The sequence below is a fragment of the Ictidomys tridecemlineatus genome, chromosome 13 (genome assembly GCF_052094955.1).
Source record: "Ictidomys tridecemlineatus isolate mIctTri1 chromosome 13, mIctTri1.hap1, whole genome shotgun sequence".
Taxonomy (NCBI): domain Eukaryota; kingdom Metazoa; phylum Chordata; class Mammalia; order Rodentia; family Sciuridae; genus Ictidomys; species Ictidomys tridecemlineatus.
In genome coordinates, this window is record NC_135489.1 from 15,526,618 (window position 1) to 15,548,519 (window position 21,902).

At 41.5% G+C, this 21,902-nt stretch overlaps 1 long non-coding RNA gene and 1 pseudogene across 1 annotated transcript in view; both read right to left on the minus strand.

Moving 5' to 3' along the window:
• Positions 1 to 1,482: 1,482 nt before the first annotated feature.
• Positions 1,483 to 21,902, minus strand: part of LOC144369771 (uncharacterized) — a 29,046-nt gene continuing 8,626 nt past the window's right edge. The window contains exon 2 of the long non-coding RNA XR_013429524.1: positions 1,483 to 2,877. This is a non-coding gene — a long non-coding RNA (uncharacterized LOC144369771). The remainder of the gene's footprint in view (positions 2,878 to 21,902) is intronic.
• On the minus strand, positions 20,066 to 21,479 carry LOC110597909 (large ribosomal subunit protein eL27-like; annotated as a pseudogene).

Below are 21,902 nucleotides of genomic sequence, written 5' to 3' on the forward strand. Positions count from 1 at the left end.
TAAAAAAAATCATATAAATTTTTCTTTCATATTTGGTCTCTGTTAGGTTGTAAATCAGAGGTAACTGAAATGTTAATTTGGGCTTGATAGAGAGACAACATGCCATATGCACATACTTAACTTGGAACTGAGATTTTAAAACACTGTTTTGAGAAATTTAGGTTATTAGAACACCTCTAAATAAAGCCCAGTTATCACAAATCTGGAAAAAAATTATTCCTAGTTATCATCCTAAACGTCTCGTAGCAAGACAACCACACTAACATGCTAATTGTAATCTGGGGGTGCTAAGGAAAAACTGAGCTCGTCCTGTTGACCCAGCCTAATTATTAACAGCACCTTCTGTCACTCTGAGAAGTGGCCCAGTTTAGGATTCTGTTTCTGTAGCATCTCTGCCCTCTAGTGGCAAATTAGTGGGCGTGGGAAAGATCCTTGCCATTCCAGCACGCACAACCAGATAGCTATCAAGTCTCCTATGTGCCTTGTAGACGTGGCTGGAAGATTATTCAGTTCAATTCAAGGGTATAAAACAAGATGGGAACTTCAGAAATAAAGAACTTTTTGAGTTGGGTGTGATGGTGCACACCTGTAATCCCAGTGGCTCTCCATGGAGGCTGAGGCAGAAGGATCCTGAGTTCAAAGCCCAGCCTCAGCAAAATTGAGTTGCTAAGCAACTCAGGGAGACCCTGTCTCTAAATAAAATACAAAATAGGGCTGGGGATGTAGCTCAGTGGTCAGGTGCTCCAAGTTCAAACCCGGCTGCCCCCCAAAAAAGAACTTTTTTTTTGGTCAAAATTTAATATTTATTTTTTTTAGTTCTCGGCGGACACAACATCTTTGTTGGTATGTGGTGCTGAGGATCGAACCCGGGCCGCACGCATGCCAGGCGAGCGTGCTACCGCTTGAGCCACATCCCCAGCCCCAGGTCAAAATTTAAATACTGCCAAAACCCAGGAAAAAACATTTGAAAATGGGCATGTTGTCTCTGTATCACTACTACTGGGGTTATCAGTGTGTGTGTGTGTGTGTGTGTGTGTGTAAATTCATAAAGACACATTGACAGTAGGTTTCAAAATGTGATGTGTTCAGCTTAGTGTGGTGGTGCACACCTGTAATCCCAGTGACTTGGGAGCCTGAGGCAGCAGGATTGCAAGTTCAAGGCCAGCCTCAGCAACTTAGTCACCCTGTTTGAAAATAAAAATTAATAAAAAGAACTGAGGACATAGTTTGGTGGTAGAATGCCCCTGGATTCAATACCTAGTACTGCAATTTTTTGATAAAATAAATATTAATCATATGTACAATAGAATATTATAGATCTATGCTTTTTTTTTTTCTTTTGCGTTACTGAGAATTGAACCCATGGTCTTTCACATGCTAGGTAAGTGTACTACCACTGAGCTACACCCCCCAGGCCAATCTGTACTTATTAATAGTCATTAAATTGTTAAGTGAAAATAAAAGATAATGGAGTACACTAAATATTAAAATTCCATTTATGGATCTGTGACAGTATGTGCTTGTACACAGACACATATAGGAAGACGTGGGAGAAGAGACGCTGGAAGGCTCCCAGTGTTGCAGGTGACTGTTCTGTATTTCTCTTTGCTTTTTCAGTATATAAATGCATATTTTTCCTTTTTGGCCATACTTGGGGGGGGGGTTGAACACAGGGCCTTGAACTTGCTAGGCCAGTACTCTACCCCTGAGCTACATTCTCAGCCCAGGGGCATATATTTTTTAAACCTATTCTTAAGTTGAATCATTGGATGACACACTAAAGTGAAGCTTTTCTCCTACAGTTTGGATCACTGCAACTCATAGAATTGTGTAATTCACCTAGAATCCCTGAACTCAGGGTGGGTATTGGGGGCAAAGACAGGCCTTGGGCAAACCTGGGAAATCAGCAAGATTTACACTTCCCTCTACCAGGAGCCCACTGCAGCCCCCCACTAGCCCATCCATGACCTTAGGCAACACTTTATTTCACCTTCCTTAACAATGACAACAACAGAATCTCCTGGAGCCAGGCATAGTGATACACACTTGTAATCCCAGCCAACGGGAGGCTGAGACAGAAGGATCCCAAGTTCAAGGCCAGTTCGAGCAATTTAGCAAAACCTGTCTCAAATGAAAAAGGAAAGAACTGGGAATGTGTGGCTCAGTGGTAGAGCATCCCTGGTTCAATCCTCAGTACCATAACCAAAAACAAACAAACAAACAAAAAACTGAGAGTTTTCACTTGAAGAACTTTAAAAAATATTTTTTCCCCCAGGGTTGAGGATCCAACTACCTTGGGCATGCTAGGTGACTGCTGTATCACTGAGCCACACGTCTGAGTCCCAAATATGAAAACTGTTAATACCAACATCACTTTTTATACTGCCTGGAGGTATATTTTAAGTTGAACCGAAATCTGAGCCCAGCAAAAAAGAACCCAATGAAAGAAAGAGGGGAGAGGGAAGTGTCTATATGTCAAGGGTCTTGGGGACACTTCAGAGATAACTCATTCTATCTAGGGCAACATGTCCTAACTTGAGGCCTGCTGCCTGTCATGGTTTCAATATTTAGATCTCCAGATGCGAAAAGGTCCTGATAAATTGCCTGGCACATCCATTCATGCCTTTGTGACACCAGTTCCTGAATGACCCTGAGGACACAGAAGTGAAACAGGTCCCCAACCACCCCATGGCACGGACTCCAGGAGGAAGTGCAGAATTGGGGTCAGTGTCCCTGCTGGATTCTGCTCCTGAAGCTGGTGCCCTGGGAGGTCTCGGTGGTAGATTGCTGGACTCAGCGCTTTGGGTCAGCCCTGCAGCTGTGGGTCCGGCCAGTCAGGTCAGCACAGTCCACTCTGCATTTCACAGCTGAAGAAATCTAAAGCAGAAAAGACAAGATTTTCCTATTATTTTAGAGTCAGGTCCCTCTAAGGAATTCATTAAAAGAGAGCAAGATAAATGATTTTAAGAGAAGATCAGGGTTTCAGGCAGTTTCTACAACTGTACTTTATTTGCAAGATCTCTCATACCCCCTGGATTTAGACCCAGGATACAAATTATTTTCTCTTTTCTTTAAATACACTTTTTTTTTTTTTTTTTTTAAAGACAGGGTCTCACTAAGCTGCTTAGAGCTTTGCTAAATTGCTGAGGCTGGCCCTCCAACTTGCAATCTTCCTGTTCAGCCTCTTGAGCCACTGGGATTACAGATATGTGCCACTCTGTCAGATCTCCAAGATAAAGTTTTTAAATGAAAGAATAAAATTCTATTTCATAAGGATTCCATAGTGAATTCAAAATTGCAGCATCTGAAATGGTATTCCCTGGAAGGAGTTTGGTAGATAAAATAGAGGGAGACAGGACAGGTGATGTAGCTCAGTGGTAGAGTACTTGCTTAGCATGCACAATGCCCTGGGTTCAGTCCCTAGCAACACACACACACACACACACACACACACACACACACACACAGAGAGAGAGAGAGAGAGAGAGAGAGAGAGAGAAAAACAAAATAACAAAAACTCCGAAACTCCACTAAAAAAATCTAACATCCTTATAAAAGATAGCAAAATGATTTCACTCTAATTAGCTACTCCCGGGATTGTGAAATTACCACAAATGCTGTATTTTCTTTTCTTTATTTTAAATTTACATGCAATAATTTAATAGTCAATAAAGTTCACTCTCTTTAGATGTACAGTTCTATGAATTTTGACAAATATTGGTCTTAAAGGTGACACTAGAGTCAAGGTATCAGATATGGAGATGTTCTGTATTTCCACCACCCCAAGAAGTTTCCTCATGCCCCTTTTGTAGTCAATCCCAGGATACAGCATTTTGGAGCTGATCAAAAATTCCAATGGCGGTATCCCATTTGGGAAGCCTCTTCATCTGAGAGACTGCCATAGGCAAAACTAAAGATGCACCAGCCAACCAGCTAGCTTTGGCATCCCTCAGTTTGGCCCCAAACCCTGCTCTTGCTCAGTTTCTCATTTGTCTGAATGATTTTAGCAAGCAACCAGTATTCCTTTCACTTTGCAAATTTATTTTGATTTAAATTAAAATTAGATAGACCTAGAATGGGATTTTTTTTTTTAATTTAAGCAAGGGGCCAATTGTAAAGCAACACATTATTGACTAAGGGGTGGGGTGACCCTGTGCATACTGGAAGCTGGATCCAGCTGCCAGAGTTTTGCCTAATTGTGAGGAGGCAAGCAGGGTGACTGGGTGCTGGGTGGAGAGGGGTGACAGGAAGCACCAGTCCAACACCCATTGTCTTTCCCAAACTTCTTGGCACCTAGGAGTCCCTTCCAAATTCTAAATGCAACATCATATTGGACCAAATCGAATATGGGAAGACATAAATTTATTTTCCCAAATACTGTTACCCATGTAGCATTTCTGTTACAGTCAGGTAGGTGAGGATGCATATTCCCCAGGAATTTTCATTTCTTTAAGGAATATTTGTTTTTGAACACTGTCATTAGTTGCCAGAATCCTCTGCAACACTAAATACCATTCTCCTTTACTTTCCTGAAGAGTCTAATTTGATCTTCCATTTGGGCATGTGTGAAGGTTTGAGGTGGGCAGAGATGGCAAGTCAGAATCTGCCAGCTCTTGTTTACATTTTCTGGTCTTTACTGGCTGGTGAACCCAGATGACTGTCTGGACCACCCAGGTCTTTTATTTAAATTATTAGGCCACCCAGCAGTGGTTCCTCCTGAGTGACAGGGAGAGCATCAAGACAGTTCATATTCCTGAGTCCTGACAGAGTCTTTGGCAAGTGCTTTGTATCATGGTGATCTGGTCACAGATATCAGAATCAGTAACTGAAAATGGGCCGAACAATGGTGTTTGTTTTCTCATATGGTAAGAACTCCGTGGGTCAACTAGACCAAGACTGTTAATTCTGCACTCGGTGGTATCTTCCAGGACACAGGCTCTTTCATTTTTCCATGGGGCGGGGGGGGGGGGCCGGGGGGATCCCTCCTGCTTTCAAGGTGAGAACGAGTTCCACATGCCCAGCAAGCCAGGGGCGTAAGAGTGGTACCCCACCCCACCCCTGCATCTCCTGGGAATTGGGCTTTGTGATGAGAAGGGGAGGGGCTGTCAGAGTGCCCGTCACAGTGAAGAGCAGGTTCTCACATTTCCCTCAGAGCCCTGTGAGGTGCGGTCATCTCCCAGGGCTTTGAACTTGGGTGAGCTTCCAGGATCTTTACTGTAGTCCAAGTCCTGGCTTCCAGAACAAAGTAGAAAACACTATCATAAATTAAACTTAGGGTAGATTTATGCCCAAGGTGAAAATGAACAGGAAGCCCTCATGCTTGGAAATGCTCAGACAGGCTCTGACGAGAATTTTTTATTTATTTTTTAAAATTTTTGATACTGGGAATTGAACCTGAGGATACTTTACCACCGACCTACATCCCCAGCTCATTTTATTTTTTGAGATAGGAGCTCACTAAATTGCTGAGGCTGGCCTTGAACTTGCCATCCTCCGGCCTGCTCCTCCCGCCGAATCACTGGCAATACAGGTGTGCACCACTCCACCAAGCTAAGAATTGCTTTTTGAGTTAAGGAATTGTTTCTGAAATCTCACTATAAACAATGAATATAGCCTGGTGCAGAGATACACACTGCAACTCCATCAGCTGAGTCAGGAGGATTGAGAGTTCAAAGCCAGCCTCAGCAACTTATTGAGGCACTAAGCAACTCAGCAAGACCCTGTCTCTAAATAAAACATAAAAAGGGCAGGGAATGTGGGGCTGGGGCTGGGGCTCAGCGGTAGAGCAATCGTCTAGAACGTGGGAGGCACTGGGTTGGATCCTCAGCACCACATAAAAATAAATAAATGTTTTTAACGACAACTAAAAAATATATATTTTTTAAAAAGGGGGCAGGGGATGTGGTTCAGTGGTTAAGCACCCCTGGGTTCAATCCCTGCTATCCAAGTCCCCAAATACAAATATATATCTACTTATATATGTTGATAGTTTTAACTAGGATTCAAAATATGGCTCTGTGGTAAAGTGCTCGCCTTGCACAGGTGAGGCCCTGGGTTCAATCCTCAGCACCATATAAGAATAAATAAATAAAAATAAAGATATGTGTCCATCTACTGTATCTATCTATCTATCTATCTATCTATCTATCTATCTATCTATCTATCTATCTATCTGCATCTGGGCTGGGGCTGAGTGGCTCAATGGCAGAGTACTTGCCTATCATGTGTGAGGCACTAGATTCAATCCTTAGCACCACATAAAAAATAATAAAATAAAGTCATGTTGTCCATCAACAACTACAACAATTTTTTTAAAATAAAAAATGCATCTGATATTCTGACAGTGAGCACAGGGTAGGTATCGTTTGACTGTTAAAGGGAGAGAAAATTTGAGATAAACTTGGTATTGGTGGAGGTAGTGGCTGCAATAGAACAGGGAGAATGAGCAGTGGGCATTTTGAGACTGGGGTGGGGGAAGGAAGTTTCCATGGGAGGGGTGACTCTGAAAGGGAGTGGGGTTCAAAAGCTCTGGCTGGTTTGCCCACCTACTTCTCAAGCCTTGACTTTCATCTTTCCTTCCCTTTCCACTATCCACAGGAAGTTCAAATTGCTCAGATTATTCCACTGACCTCTCTTGTCCAAAGGATAGTGGAGAAATACTCTAAGATTCGGGTTAGCTAAAATTAGTGAAATCTTACCTTTCATTTAAAAAACGAGTGCAATTTTGCATCTTAATGCAGAATGTAGCTCATTCACACATTGGTTTTCAGCATCACCAGACACATACTGAAAACTGAGGTCAGATTTGCAGAAATAATCCAATTTCAAGATTTCACCAACCCTCCCTCTCCTGTCCTGTCTTTTCCAGGGTTTTATTGCCTTCTTCTGTGAGCCCCCGGATGGGGGGGGAATTTTACTTGCACACCCTAATCTCCATTCCCAAACTTGTGGTGCTCTTGCAGATTGTCCCTGGGTTCAGACAGATTGTATCTTTCTCTTCTGTTTCTTCACAGAGCCAAGATGGCTTTGCCTTTCCTTAAGTCTATCAAAGTCTAGGAGCTCGATTGGCTCTGAGTTCTGCCTCCCAGGGTCACCCGGGAGCTCAGCCAGCCAGTTTTTCCCTTGGGGTGTCCTATTCTTCCAGTTTCCCAGTAGGGCACCTCCCACATCCCTGAGAGCAGACAGGCCCTGCTGGGGCCAGGTGGGAACCTGGGAGGTGCTTGCTGGAAGGGCCAGCCCCGCCAGGCCCCTGACTTACCCACCCTCCTGCTGAGTTTTCCCCGCCCCGCCAGATCTGTTTTGCGGTTGGAGTTCTCAGGGACTCCATTGTCCTGCTTGGCTGTCACCAAGGTCTCAGCCTTTCCCGTATGCTAATAGTAAACTCCTTGCCAGGGATCAGATCCTGTGGTTTCCACCCCCCAGGGGGGCTCTCGTCCCATTCAAATCCAAGCCCCAATTAACATCTGCCCCAACACACAGTGACCTTTCCAAAAGTGTCGCCCGGAACTTGAAGACAAAGCCAGTGAAGGTGGGCGGCATCTGGTGAATCTCAGCTCTGAGGGAGCCATGACACCTTGTTAGCCAGAAAGGAATCATGTAAATTACATGTTAATGAACGCAGCTGCTGGACCAAAAGATGTCCCAGGTTTCTCCTTTAGCTCTGGGGACACAGGTGAGGTTTGATCCTCAGCACCACATAAAAATAAACAAACAAAATAAAGGTATTCTGTCCATCTAAAAATAAATACGTAAATAAATACATAAATAAAATAAAGGTATTGTGTCCAGCTACAACTAAAAAATAGATATTAAAAAAATATGCTTCAGGAAAATGGAAATAGCTTTTTTTTTTCCCTCTGAAATTACCCATTCATCTTCTCACTTCATCTGCCCAGTCTTTCTGTTCCTTTGGCTTCTAAAAAGTTTCAAAATGTATATATATATATATATCTTCAACAGAATTTGTCTGGCTAGACTTGCAATTACATGCTGGAAATCAACTTTCTTGTATTTGAATTTTTATTATTTGTAACACCCCCCAAAATGACCAGAAGAGGCCTCAAAAATATCTGTATATGCAGGACCTAAAATGCCTATTTCTATTTCTTTTCTTTTTCTCCGACACCCCCATACTGGGGATTCAACCCAGAGGTGCTCTACCACTCCCTAGCCTGTTTTACTTTTTTTTTTGAGACAGGGTCTCATTAGGTTACCCAGGCTGACCTGGAACTTGCAATCTTTCTGCCTCAGCTGGGTTTACAGGCACATGTCACTGTGCCTGGCTTTTAAAAATGTATTGGTATTATGATTGAATATTAATTATACAAGATAATGGGTTTCATTATGAAATTTCCATATGAGAGTATAATGTGCTTTGATTGTATCGGTTTTCCTCTACCTCCTTCCCCTTCCCTCAGAATCACCCTACTACTTTCTTTTTCTACTATGGTATAAAGAAAAGTTACACTTGTCTTTCTGAGTCTGGTTTACTAACCTGATGGTGACCCCCAGTTCCATCCATTTTCCTGCAAATGACATGATTTCATTCTTCTTTATTTCTGAATACTATTCCATTGTGTCTATATACCACATTTTCTTTATCTATTCATCCATTGATGGGCATCAATATTAATTCCATAACTTGGCTATTATGAATTGTGCCATGATAAACATGCATATTTAACAATTACTTTTATAGGCTGACTTTGGTTCCTTTGGATAGATACCAAGCAATGGTTTATAGTATATGGTAGTTCTGTTTTGATTGATTGATTGATTGATTGATTGATTGTATGGTAGCAGGGATTGAATCCAGACACCTACTACTGAGCTACATCCCCAGCCCTTTTTATTTTTCATTTGGAGATGGTCTCTCGAATTTTCCCAGGCCTTGAACTTGTGATCCACCTCTTCAAACTCCTGAGTAGTTAGGATTCCAGACATGGCCCACTGCACCCTGTTGTTTCTAGTTTTTTGAGGATCCTCTAGCAGCTTGCTAAGTGCCTTCCCTCATTTACATTTCCCCTAACAGCAAATAAGCCCCTTCCCATCTTCAGCAACATTTGTTATTTTCTGCTTTCTTGATAATGTCCATTCAGATTGAGATCAGATGGAATTCAATATAGTTTTGTTTTGTTTTTACTACTGGAGATTGAACCCAGGGGCATTTAGCACTGAGCTACATTCCCAGCACAACCTTTTTACTTTTTGAGACAGGGTCTCACTGAATTCCTGAGACTCTTGCTAAGTTTCTGAGGCTGGCCTTGAACTTGCCATCCTCCTGCCTCAGCCTCTGGGATCACTAGATACACAGATGTGCACCACCACACATGGCTTCAATATACTTTTTTTTTGTATCAGAAATTGAACCAGGGCTGCTCAAACTCCAAGCCACATCCCCAGCCATTTTTATTTTGGAAACACGATCTCACTAAGTTCCTTAGAACCTTGCTAAGTTGGTAAGGCTGGACTTGAACTTGGACTTGCCTTAGCCTCCAGAGTCTCTAGGATTACAGGCATGTGCTATCACACCTGGTTTCTATGTACTTTTGATTTACAATTCCCTGATGGCTAAAAATGTGAAGCAATTTTTTTCACATATTTTGATCCATTTTAAGTTGATTTTTGAATAGGGTAAGAGATCCAAGGTTCTAGTTCCAATCTTCCACAAGTGGAAAAGGCTGTGTGTGTGTGTGTGTGTGTGTGTGTGTGTGTGTGTGTGTGTGTGTAATTGAACCAAAGCTTTGTACATACCAGGCAAGTGCCCTACCACTGGGGCTACATCTGCATCCCAGAAGAGACTATCTTTTTTTTTTTTTTTAACTTGTTTTAGATGTTCTTTTTATAGTTTACCTAGTATTCATTTTTTAATTGATTTTTTTTAATGTGCGGCAGCAGAATGCATTGTAATTCTTATTATACGTATAGAGCACAATTTTTCATATCTTTTTATATAAAGTATGTTCACACCAATTCATGTCTTTATACATTTTTTTGCATCACAATTCTTATTACACATATATACCACAATTTGAGACTATCTTTAAAGTGACTATATCTTTTTTTTTTTTTGGTACCAGGGATTGAACTCAGGGGTACTCGACCTCTAAGCCACATCCCCAGCCTTATTTTGTATTTTATTTAGAGATAGAGTCTCACTGAGTTGCTTAGCACCTTGCTGTTGCTGAGGCTCGCTTTAAACTCCTGATTCTCCTGCCTCAGCCTCCCCAGCCACTGGGATTACTGGTGTGCACCACCATGCCCAGCTAAAGTGACTATTTCTGAATAATATTTTAGAATACTTTATGTTCTGGAATGTTTGGAGAGGAAAAAGTAATTGGTGGAAGAAGGCTGGTTCTGGTGGAATAAAATGAAGAACTAACTTCAGTGGCTTGGAGGGGATTCCACTGGTATCAGAATCCAGAAACCCATCTCAAATGAGGAGGACTGCGGAATGAAGGGTTCACTTTGCTATGCTGTTTTCAGGTGGCAATAGCTCTTGTCACTAAGCAGGATAATTTCTCTGTATTCCAGAATCTCTTCACATTCCTAGCACTAAGAGCCTTATTAACTAGGAGACCAAGAGATGGCGCTGTGGGTTCAAGAGCAAGAGAAGGCAGTGGAACCCTGGCTACCTCCCTGTCAATCAGAGACCACCAAATAAATACAGGGCAGCCTGGGATTTTCCGAATCTGCTTTCTCTTGGCTTCAGTGGCTTCTGCAAACACAGAATAAATGCTCATTCCAGTAATTAAGTACATAGAAGAATCATTTTCTCCTCATCCTCAGCAAGGGCTCAGCTCTCTGACATACTTGATAAGAAGCTGCAGGGCTGAGCCCACGTGTGAATTTCTACTTTTGCTGGAAAGGGAATCTAGCAAGAATTGAGAGTGTGATAACTTTCGAATGTTTTTTTTTTTTTTTTGGAAAACTGTGATTGTCATAAGCAATAGCCTGGCATAAGCAACAAAGTGGGGTGTGGGCAAATGAGAGAAAAACAGATGAACCAAAGCAAAAAGCAAACAAAAATAATTGGCATAATAAATCATTGTGGAGCTCTTGGAACTGTGTAAATTTGCCTTCATACAATGAGCACATTTTTTGTCTCAATTTCTCCAGCTTTTAATAGAAAGCCAGATAGCTTTGACAGTGGGATTACTTCATGTAAATGTTTCTGTGAACAAAATTGTAACCTCGGTCTTCTCACTAATTTCTTTTTGCACCCCATTAAATTGTTTATTTATTTATAGACAAGGTCTCACTGAGTTGCCCAGGCTCAACTTGAACTTGCAGTTCTCCTGCCTCGGCTTCCCAGGCTGCTGGGATTACAGATGTGCCGCACATTACTCAGCTTTACTAGTTTTTTTTGTCACAATTTCTATCTTTCTCACATGTCACCTGTCATGTTAGAACCAGAGATGCCTTCTTAGAAAAAGAAAAGAGATAACTTTTTTTTTTTTTGAGAGAGAGAGGTTAGAAGATAAAATCATTAGAGATGAAGAGAACTAACTTCAGTTTTGAGGGAGTGATGATGTCCCACGGGTCCCTTGGGCACCTCATCCTCTGACAATCTTTTTTTTTTTTAACTCATATTTTCCCTTGAGCATATATTAACTGTCCTCCTAATTTTTACCTTCAACCTCTCACCCCAGACCAGTAAGCTTGTCGTAATAAACAGAGGGAGGTGGATCAAGCCACAGGGCAAAACACACTAAATACTGCATTTCAATAACTTAGAGCTTGAGGTGCCTTTATCTTTGCTTTAAATATACTTTCCATCATGTCTGGTCATCAACAGACTCTTAGGATGAAGAAATACTTACATCCCTTTAAGGAAGATCTGGGCACCCTGTTTCTCTAGTAGGTGGATTTCAAAAAAAAAGAGGAAGAAGCAGGAGGAGGAGGAGAAAGAGGGGGACAGAAGGAAGGAAGGGAGGGAGGAAGGGACAGATGAACTATTGTTTAATCACATGAAACCTAGGAATTCTCTGGATCAAGTAAAATTTTTACAGCTCAAATTGCCTTTATAATGTTATTTTAGAGGGTGGGGGTGTGGCTCAGTGATATAGAACATAAAGTCCTGGGTTCAAAGCCCACCCCTGCCCTTTTTGTGATGGAGTTTTTGTTGGTTTGCAGTTCTGAGGACTAAACCCTGAGCCTCACACACCCCAGACAAGGCTCTCGCCCTGCCTTCCACCCGAGTCCCTGTGAGCAAGTTCTGAAGCAGCTTGAGAGGATATCTAGTTCTCCAGACTCGCTCTCGTGGCCTTGCCCAGCCCTTTTTCAGCTCTCTTCCTAGGAACGACCCCTCCTTCCTATGGCAAAGCAGCTCCCTCTTTTTCCCTGTGTGGTGGCAGCAGGGAACATCTGGTAGCCATTGTCTTGGTACATCGGAAGAACCATTGTTAAATGGCCACATGCTTGCACTTCTGCAAAACAGCCCATTGCCTTTGACCTTCCTCAGAAAAACAGGTCCTCCAGGTCTTCATCTTGAGGTTGTTTTTATGGGTTTGGAGCCTTCTCTAAGTTTTCCACACCCTCTTAAACTGCACAGCAGTAGACTGGGCTCTGCGGGTTGGTGAGATTCCCCTCTCAGGGAAGTACGTAGCAGGGCAAGTTGTTATCCTCTGGCTGTTACCCAGTGCCTCCAGCTACACAGCGAGCCATCCTTTCTGCGGGAAACCAGAAAGCTGGTTCCCGTTTGCTTTTTGGATGAGAATCCTCCCTGGCCACTAAAAGCTCTGTCCTTTTTCTCCCTCAGGGGGCAGGAGCTAGTTCATTTTTGTTTGGATGCTCAGAGGGAGTTTGCCCAGAATTTGGAAACAGTCAAGACATTTTTGGAAATCCTACAGAACTCTTTGTTGTGCAGGAATTTAGGAACGTTTTAGGAATGGAAAACGCTGTAGCCATCACTACTTTCAAAAAAGAAAATTGGGGATTCAGATGATCCCAGTCTCCTGTCCCTATTGACTCTTGCAATCAGGGTTCCTTCAGCTTGTGTTTTAGTCGGTTTTTCACAGCTATGACCAACACACCTGATGAGAACAGCTTAAAGAAGGAAAAGTTTATTTTGAGCTCATGGTTTTAGAGGTTCAGTCCATGGTCGGCTGGCTCCGTTGTTCTGGGCCTGAGATGAGGCAGAATATCATGGTGGAAGGGCGTGGTAGAAGACGCTGCTCACTCAGCTCTTGGTGGCTGGGAAGCTGAGTGAGAGAGGTTCCAGGGACCAGCATACCAATGGTAACCTACCTTCTCCAGCCACACTCCACCTGTTTACAGTTACCATCCAGTGTCCCATTCAAATTATTAATCCATCAAATGGATTAATCCACTGATGAGGATTGATCCAGTCTCATAATCCAGTTTTTTTCACCTCTGAACATTCCTGCATTGTTTAACACATGAGATCTTTGAGGGACATTTTTTAGATCCAAACTGTAACAGCTTGACCCAATCAGCACCCTTTTTTTTTTTTTTTTGGTATTAGGGATTGAACCCAGAGGCAGGGTCTCACTGAGTTGCGAAGGCTGGCCTTGAACTTGTGATCCTCCTACCTCAAACTCCCAAGTTGCTAGGAATACAAGGATGTACCACTGCTCCTGGCCTTACCTAACTTCTCTTTCAGAAAAATTTCAAATCAACAGAAAAGTTGAGCATAATGTTCAGGAATTAACATTTTGCTTCAAATGTTTAATCGCTCTTTCTTATACCTATACCCGTGTGCACCTCCATGCATACACACACACACACACACACACACACACACACACACACACACACATGCCACAAACCACTTTACTTTTTTGAGGTGGAAATACTTGAAAATAAATTGCTGTCACCATGACAATTTATTTCTAGGTATGTCAGCCAACATCCCCTCAGAATAAGTCTATCTTCTACATAAACATTCTGTGAATATTACTCCTAAAAATGAATATTAATTCCATAGCATCATCTAATCCATGATCCATATTCAAATTTCCCCAGATGCCCCAAAAATGTCTTTTTGTAGCTATTCTATTTTCTGATCCAAGAACAAATCTAGGTTCTTCAAATTGCTGTCTTTAATCTCTGGAGTCTCTTCCAATCAAGAATCATCCTCCAAACTTCTATTCTTTTTCAAGGCACTTTTTTTTTCAAGGATCCAGGCCAATTGGTCTTGTAGATGGTCCCATATTCTAAAATGGTCTGATTGTTTCCTTATGATCACATTCAAGTTGAGCAGTTTTGCCAAGAGCGCTATGCAGTGGTATTCGTGTATACGTGTTACTTCACTGCATCGGGATGTCCAGTTTGATGACTTTCTAAGACAGTGCCCACCAAATGTCTCCAAGGTTAAGATAGGTTTTCCCTCTGTAAGTGCTAAGTAACATGTCAGTGGTCTCTGAGTCTGTGAATAACTAGCTCTCCAGGAGTCTCTCACTTGAGGGTAGTCTTCTCCATTTTTTTTTTTTTTGGATCAATACAGAGGGCTGCAAAATGTCAATCTTCTGATTTTATTGCTACTTCGAATCATTGGCTGAGATTGTGGAATAGTTTTTCCTCTTTTCTTTCCTCCTATCCCTTTCATCCCTCCCTTCCCTCTCCTTTCTCCTCCTCCTTCTCCCTCTCTCTCTAATTAGTGCTCTTGACTGACAGAACTCACAAGATTTCCCTGAATTAGTGCTGGTTAATTTTTTTTTGGGGGGGTGGGAAACCCCTGTTTGGTCTGTGGCTGAGGATGTTAGAGTAGGTAGTAATGAAGTTTTCTCCACTTTGTTGTTATGGTTTACATATGAGGTGTCCCCCAAAAGTTCATGTGTGAAACAATGCAATGATGTTCAGAGTGAAATGATTAGATTATGACAAGTGTAACCTAATTAGTGGATTAACCCACATCTACTGATATGGATTAACTGGGCAGTAACTGTAGGCAGGTAGGGTGCGACTGGAAGAAGCAGGTAATTGACTTTGGGGTTTATTTCAGTCAACTTTTCATCCATGTGAGCAAAAGACCTAGAAGAACAGCATAGAAGAAGACAGGTTTACTTGGGGATCATGGCTTTCGAGGTCTCAGTCCATAGATGGCCAATGCCCTTCCTTTGGGCACAAGGTAAGGAGGAACAACATGGTGGAATGGTGTGGAGGAGGAAAGAAATCTCAGGACACGGCAATCAGAAAGCAGAAAGAGAGAGTGCCGCACATCTGGGTTAAAATATAAATCCCATAGGCATGTCCCAGTGACCTCTAGCCATCCTACCTGCCCACAGTTACCACCCAATTAATCTGTCAATAAATTAACAAACTGATTAGATTAAGGTTCTCACTTCCAATCTTTTCACCTCTAAACTTACCTTTAGTTTATGAATATTATTTTTATTATTAATACCTACGTGTTACAAAGGTGTAACGATACATAAATGAGAAGCACAAGTCCAATCTAGTCTCTATTTTGACATTAACTTGAGATACAATGAGAGAATATCACCTCTAAGTTTTCTTGCATTGTGTCATACATGAGCTTTTGGGGGATACCTCATATCTAAACCGTAACAAGGTTTATATTTTGTCCCTGGTGAGCAGAGCTCTCTCTGCTTCCTGGATGCCCTGCTCTGAGCTGTCCTCTACCATGCCTTTCTACCAGAATATTCTAACTCCTCTTGGGCTCAGACCTATTCAGTCAGCTGACCACGAGCTGAACTTCTGAAACCATGAGCCAAAATAAACTTTTCCTCCTCTACATCATTCTTGTCAGGGCTTTTGGTCACAGCAATGCAAAGTTGACTGAAACAATTGTGTTTCTTCTAATAAAATTACAGGGATTAAGATCCTACTTCAAATTGAATTTGGCTTTTTCCCCTCTAATTATTTCCTTCTTCTTAACTCTTATAATAGGTGACAAAATGTAAAAGTGATGTCTGACGGATGGAAAGAACAATGCTATAGTCATTAGTGGGCTATGCATTAGCATAGACCAACCACATTTGTGTCTTTCCACATTGTCAGAACTTACTGAATAACAACAAGTTCAAAGGCTACATACTTCACTTTCATCAGTTGCAATTCACTGAATATTCATGGATCACTTGATAGTCTTAGGCTGAGAAGTTATTTTATTCCATCCAAATCTTTATTTATAATATATATATATAATACTCAAGTCACACATAACACTTCACTCAAATTGTATAATTTGTATACACACACATATGCACACACATACACACATATGTATGTATGTATCCATCTATCTAATCTAAGGCAGGTTAAGGCAGCTACTGGGTTACAAGATGCTGTGCCAAGAGCAAATCAAATTCAAGTCACTGTAGGGGTCAGAAAAGGGTTTTGAGGAACCAATCCTGGAGGTCTGGAGAGGTGACAGTTTCACAGTGTCAGCTAAGAATAGGCTGTGTGTTATTGTCCTGGGCAGGAAAACCTGCACTGAGCTGAAGCTTGCATTGTGTCATACATGGCTTTTGGGGGACACCTCATATCTAAACCACAACAAGGTCTAGAACTGAGGTTTGTCAGTTCTAAACTGACAGTGTTTAGATGTGGCAGTGTTTCTGGCTAAGGCTCATAATGAGCGCATGCTCCCTCTCTGGCCTTGTACTCTTTCTTCCATCTGAAGTAGACCACTTTTGTTAATATCCTGTTTCCTTTTTATCTTTGCTTGGTTATCAACTTCACAATGAGACCTGTTCTGACAGCTTTTTTTTTTTTTTTAAATACAAAAAGAGTAAAGGTGGGATCCTGTGCTACTTTCAGTGTTTTGAAAGTGGTGGAAGTAGATTGGATTGGCTGTGCTAGTTTCTCACGGGACATCCGTCTCCTTTTTCTGGGCCCCACTGGTTCAGGAAAGGTCGGCGCCATCCAGTGTATGATGAAAGGCACTGCAGGAAGAACGGGGGCCTGGGACTGGCACAGTGGCAGAGCACTTGAGGCCCAGGGTTTGATCCCGGGTGCTGCAAAAACAAATGAAGGGGGGCTGGGGATGTGGCTCAAGCGGTAGCGCGCTCGCCTGGCATGCGTATGGCCTGGGTTCGATCCTCAGCACCACATACAAACGAAGATGTTATGTCCGCCGAGAACTAAAAAATAAATATTAAAATTTCTCTCTCTCTCTCTCTCTCTCTCTCTCTCTCTCTCTCTCTCTCTCTCTCTCTCTCTCTCTCTTAAAAAAAAAATGAAGGAAAACTTGAAAGCTGAAAGCCAGGTAGAGCCCTACAGGCACTGCCAGACCCTTCTGGGTGACTGAGGGTGGGTTGTGCTTGGCCCGCGGCTCCCTAAACTGTAAGAGAGATGGCCAGTGTGCACGGCAGAGTCAGTTGCTCCCCAGAGAGGGGGGACTTGGTGAAATACGGCGGGTGACAGCACGTGGTCAGCCACCAGTCCTCTCCTGGTGAGAATCCATGTTCCTGATCTTGTAGAATTACCTGTCTACCCAGAGGCCCTCGAACCTGTAAGACAGTAAGAACTCCTAAACTCCGTGAAGAACCATCTCATGTCTGACTCATACGAAGGGTTAACTTTTTTCTTGGGAAGTAGGGGACTGGGGATTGAACCCAGGGGACGCTACCATGGAGCCCTTTTAATTTTTATTTAATTTAATTAATATTTTGTTTTGGTTCCAAGAATGGAACCCGGGGGTGCTTAACCACTGAGCCACATCCCCAAGCCCTTTTTATATTTTATTTGGAGACAAGGGTCTCGCTGAGTTGCTTAGGGCCTCACTACGTTGCCAAGGCTGGCTTTGAACTTGTGATCCTCCTGCTCCCATCCTACCCAGCCGCTGGGATTACACTGTCATGCCCAGCCTGACCGCTCTATTTTAATATTTCTTCTCCCTCCATGCCACCTGACTCCTCATCACTTTATACTCAGTTCTGCTTTATAAAATACTATAGAGTATCCATCTTTTAGGTCAATAGTTTATCATCTCTTTTCGCAGAAGAATGTAACCCAGCAAAGAAGAGTTTTGTCCATTTTGTTTGTTGATATATCCCAGGCAACTAGAACAATAATCTCTGTACAGATTACATATTGCATAGATGAATAAATGAAATTAGCCTCTTTTTGTTCATTTGGTTTGAGAAGTTCTGATCAATTTTCGAGAGAGAGAGAGAGAGAGAGAGAGAGAGAGAGAGAGATGTTTAGGGAATACTTGGTAATTTGAATGAAAACCAATTTCTTGTAAGCCAAGTCATACTTCTCCCCCCAGGAAAAGTCTTTTAAATTTAATTTATATTTTTATTAAATTTATGCCTATGCACAGTTTTAAAAGTTAAATAGTTTTATTTGCTTAAAATAAAACCCCACCTTCCCCTGCCCCACTCCTTCACAATCTTGATTATCAATTTTTGGATAAAAAATGCTTTCACTTAAATATTTTAGCTATTGTTCCTAGCCCTTATTTCCATATTTCTTATACATCTATATATTCTTATACTACTGCTTTAAATTTAATATTTTAAAATATTCCCTTGTGGCTTCTTTATTTGGAAGATGAGAATTTATTGCCATTAATCTTTCTTCTCCTCAATATTTCTTCTCCCACCCTGCCCTCCTTATTGCTGTAAATATGCCATAGGGTTTGGTTAAATCAATATTTGGAAGCACAGATGAACCATGACAGCTTTTTATTTTTCTTGGAAGTAATAAATGGCTCATTTTTTCATTTGCTTAGTGGTCTTTGTATCGTTAATCTATTCTCAAACTTTCTGCCAAAAACATGAATCTCCTTTCAGTAATTTTGAACAGCTCTCAATTCTTCTCTCTCTTTTTTCTTCTCCTTCTTCTCCTTCTCCTCCTTCTCCTTCTCCTTCTCCTTCTCCTTCTCCTTCTCCTTCTCCTTCTCCTTCTTCTTCTTCTTCTTCTTCTTCCTCTCCTCCTCCTCCTCTTCCCCTTTCTGTTCCCCTACCCCCACTTCTCCTTGTTCTTCACGCATCCCTTCTGAAGCTCCTCTCCCAACTTTTTGGGCTGGTTGCTCTCAAGGCTTGCTGTAAAGTTGCCTTGGATTTCCCTTTGCCTTTGTCTGAAATTGCCCTTGTTTTTGTTGCGGTTCATTTTGTTTCCTGGATCCCATCTCATTTTCTTGGTTAACTCATTCATTTTGATAGCGTTCATATTCCAGTGGATTCCTGAGAATGATGGTGGGAGAAGAAGTATCTCAAGATTTTTTTTTTAATGTATAAAAGTGTCTCTATTTTTTCCTCATGCATGATTGACATTTTTGCAGGGTATAAAATTCCAAGTTGGAAATTACTGTATTTCAGAATGTTGAAGGAACCACTTCATTACTGTTAGTTTTCAGTGTTATTTTTATGAAACTTGATATAATTTTGAATCTCTCTTTTTAAAAAAATATTTATTTTTTAGCTATAGTTGGACACAATACCTTTATTTTATTCACTCATTTTTATGTGGTGCTGAGGATTGAACCCAAGGCCTTGCACATGCTAGGTGAGCACTCTACTGCTGAGCCACAACCCCAGCCCTGATTTTGAATCTCTCTGTTTTTTTTTTTTTTTTTTTTTTGTGTGTGTGTGTGTGTGAGTATGTGTGTGTTGCTGAGGATTAAACCTAGACTTTGTGCATTCGAGGCAAACACTCTACCAACTGAGCTATATCCCCAGCCCTTGACTCTTTCTTCTCTCTTTTATATGAGATGTGTGTGTGTGTGTGTGTGTGTGTGTGTGTGTGTTGTATTCCTCTTTCTAGATGCTTTTAGCATCTTATTTTTATACTCACTATTCTGAAATTCCACAATGATTTGTGTTGGTGTAATTAAAAAAAATTTTTGGACTAGTGACTCAGTGGGTTCTTTTAATCCACAAACTCATATCTTTCAGTTCTGGGAATTTCCTTTAAATACCCCACGGACCACCACCAATTAGTTTTTGTTTGTTTTTTTTTTTTTTTTGGTGTGTGTGTGTGTGTGTTCAGTGACAGGAATTGGAGATTGAACCCAGGGCATCACACATGCTAGTTCTACCACTGAGCTTTATCCCCAACCCAAATTAATTTTTAAATAATTTCTACCTCCACTTTTTAAGTTCTTTCTCTCTGGACCTCCTATTATGAAGATATTGGGCTTTCCCAACTGATTTAAGCTTTTCCTCTTCTTTTTCCTCATTTCCACTTTAGTTTCGCATTTTTTTTTGGGGGGGAGGCAATTTCCACAGCCCCAGCCTCTCTTCCAACCCTTCTATTGAATTTTTCTATTGAATTTTTCTATTTTGCTACAGTAGTTTTAATTTTCAAGAGCCTTTTCTTTTTCTTTTTACTCTCTCTCTCTTTTGGTACTGGGGATTAAATCCAGGAGTGCTCTACCTCTGCTCTACATCCCTATCCCTTTTCATTTTTTATTTTGAGACAGAATCTCTCTAAATTGCTTAGGCCCTTGCTAAATTGCTGAGGCTGGCCTCAAAGTAGTGATCCCCCTGCCTCTGCTTCCTGCGTTGCTGGGATTACAGGTGTGAGCCACTGTGTCCAGTATTTTCCTTGTTAACATTTGAAAATTTCATTTCCTATAACCTCAGTTTTTGTGAAAGCTCTCTCTTCTCTGTGTCTTTGTGAACTCAATGATTTTGGGAGGAGTTTTTGTTTTTTTTTTCTTTTTCCTGCACTGTTTTTTCCCACTGAAGCTTCTTTATTTGCTTAGTTGGACCCTGTCCCCTAGCCCTTTTTAATTTAATTTTTTTTAATGACTGAAACAATAAATACTCTGGAAGAACCACTTGTTCTTGCCTGTCTTGTATTTCATTTTGAACATGACTTTGGCCTACCATTAGGCTTTGCATCTAAGAGCAGGGTCTCTGGGGATATGACTCAGTTGGTAGAACACTTGCCTAGCATGCATGGGTGCTGAGTTCAGTCTCTGACACCACACAAAGAGCAGTGAATGTGTAGAACTACCGTCACCTCATGTTCACGAGATGTTCTATGTTCTATGGATGTCCCCATAGAACATCTTGTGGACATGAGGTGACAGTAGTTCTACACATTCACAAAAGACTTGATATTTAACCTCTTGGCAGTTTTCTTCTTGCCCATGCAGGGATATTGATCAATTCTGGTCACCAAAACATGGCTGCAGAGGTGGTCTGAGATGCTGTCATCAATGTTCTTCCCAATGACAGATTTGCATCCAGAATAGTATCTGGCCAGGACTTTTTCAGCTTTCATGAACTTGTACATTTTGATGATAACCACCAGGATCCACCGCAGACAGAAAGACTTGTTTTTTTTATATTAGGTAATTTCCTCTCATTCTTGGCCACTGTCTAGTTAGTGAGGCCCCAAGAAGACTGGAGTAAAGCCAGAAACTCTGTGTGATAGAAGGGACTTTTTAATCTTCAATAATACCTGTGTGTGTGTGTGTTTCTGGGGATCCATCCCAGAGGTGCTCTATCACTGAACTATATCTGTAGCAATTTTTGTTGTTATTGTTTTAGGACAGGGTCTTGCTAAGTTGCCCAGGCTGGTCTCGAACTTGCAATCCTCTTGCCTCATTTTCCTGCGTGGCTGGAATTACAGGCATCTGCCACTGCATCTGACTGCAATAAACTCTTTTTATCCTGCAAATGCTAAGCCCTTGGTGTATTTGTTTATATGCCTAGATTATTAAGAATGGAGGAGAGTCAATAAATAATAGCCCTTTATTCCACTTCTGATCTTGGAATCAGTTGAGGTATACAAAGATCAAAATAAGAATTTTTATTCCTGATAATACTGACTGGAGAATGTGGCTCTAGGTATTTCTCTAACAAGACCAGTTCACAGCCCTATTAACACAGATATAAATTTCAGGTCTTCTCTGCACATGTAATGTATGCCTAGAAACCTCACCACACAGGAGAGAGCAAACTAATCTATTTTCTTGGCAAAAGGCAAGCTTCAACCCCTCACACCAATGGTGTGAA